This window comes from Magnolia sinica, chromosome 9 (assembly GCF_029962835.1).
Source record: "Magnolia sinica isolate HGM2019 chromosome 9, MsV1, whole genome shotgun sequence".
NCBI classification, from domain to species: Eukaryota; Viridiplantae; Streptophyta; class Magnoliopsida; order Magnoliales; family Magnoliaceae; genus Magnolia; species Magnolia sinica.
Genome location: NC_080581.1, coordinates 53,147,905 through 53,150,055, shown reverse-complemented (window position 1 = coordinate 53,150,055; position 2,151 = coordinate 53,147,905).

Genomic DNA, 2,151 nt, shown 5'->3' with positions numbered 1-2,151 from the left:
AAAAGTATATCTTGGTAATAGTTAATGACTTCACCAGATTCACTTGGGTAGTCTTCTTAAGGGATAAATCTAAAACCCTTGAAGAAGTAAAAAAAGTTCTCAAAAGGATTCAAACTGAAAAATCCTCTCAAATCAGTAAAATTCGTAGTGATCATGGATCTGAATTTGAGAATAGCAATTTTGAGAAGTTCTGTACCGACCAAGGAATATTACATGAATTCTCTGCTCCCAAAACTTTACAACAAAATGGAATTGTTGAAAGAAAGAATAGGGTGCTTCAAGAAATGGCTAATGTCGTGTTGAATAGCATGAAGCTCTCTAAAAATCTTTGGGCTGAAGCAGTCAACACAGCTTGTTATATTATTAACCGAGTATACACTAACAAAGATAATAATAAAACGGCTTATGAATTATGGTTCAATAAAAAGCCTACTGTTAAATACTTTTGATTTTTTGGCAGTAAGTGATATATTTTTCGTGATCGTGAAAATTTGAGAAAGTTCGATACGAAGAGTGATGAAGGTATTTTTCTAGGATATTCTTTAAACAGTCGAGCTTATAGAGTTCTGAATAAAAGGACTGGTGTGATTCAAGAATCCATTAATGTTGTCATTGATGATCACTTAAACACACCAATTTCTAATTCAGATAATGATAAAGTACTAATCATTGATAAATCCGATACTTCATCAAATCAAACTGATTCTGAGTTGAGGACTGTTAAAGATCATCCAACCACACAAATTCTTGGAAACCCTCTCACTAGTGTTCGCACTCGTAGACAACTTGAGAATATATGTAATTATGTATGTTTTACATCCCAAATTGAACCATCTAACGTAAAAGAAGCTCTGGCTGATGAAAACTGGATTGTTGCGATGCAAGATGAACTCAACCAATTCATAAGAAATAATGTTTGGTATCTCGTACCAAGACCTAAAGATAAACATATCATTGGAACAAAATGGATTTTCAAAAATAAGTCTGATGAATGTGGAAATATAATTAGAAACAAGGCTAGACTAGTGGTACAAGGTTATACTCAAATTGAAGGGATTGATTTCGATGAAACCTTTGCACCAGTAGCACGTCTTGAATCTATCAGACTATTTATATCCATTGTATGTTTTAGAAAGATAAAGATCTATCAGATGGATGTGAAAAGTGCTTTTCTAAATGGTGATTTACATGAAGAAGTCTATGTTGAACAGCCAATGGGATTTGAAGATTCCAAAAATACTGATCATGTATATCGGCTTAAAAAGGCACTTTATGGATTAAAACAAGCACCTAGGCATGTTATGAGAAACTAACGAAATTTCTTTTAAGTCATAATTTTCAAATGGGATCTGTTGATAAAACTCTGTTTGTTAAAAAACATAATGATCATATCTTAACGGTACAGATTTATGTTGATGATATCATTTATGGATCAACTTGTACTGACTTGACTACTGAGTTTGCAGATTTGATGAAATCACAGTTTGAAATGAGCATGGTTGGGGAATTGACTTATTTCCTTGGATTGCAAGTAAAGCAACAACCTGAAGGAATATTCATTTCTCAATCTAAGTATGCCTTGAATCTAATCAAGAGATTTGGATTTGAGAATGGCAAGAATTTCGATACTCCTATGAGTACTACCTTGAAACTATCAAAAGACTCTAATGGTAAAAATGTTGACTCAAAACTTTATCGGAGTATGATTGGTAGTTTATTATATTTAACTGCTAGTAGACTTGATATTTCTCTAAGTGTTGGTATTTGCGCAAGATATCAATCTGATCCAAAAGAATCTCACTTGATTGCTGTCAAGTGAATTATTAGATATGTCGCAAGTACTGTAAATCTTAGTCTCTGGTATCCTCATGAAACCAATGTTCAATTAGCTGGGTACTCAGATGCTGACTGGGCTGGTAATCTAGATGATAGAAAATCAACCAGTGGTGGTTATTTTTTTATTGAAAATTGTCTAGTTTCCTGGTTTAGTAAGAAACAAAATTCTATATCACTTTCAACAACTGAAGTTGAGTATATTGCAGCCGGCAATGCATGTACACAGCTTGTTTGGATGCAACGAATGTTAAGTGATTATGGAATTAAATAGGATTCTATGTTATTACACTGTGATAATTCCAGTGCGATAAATAT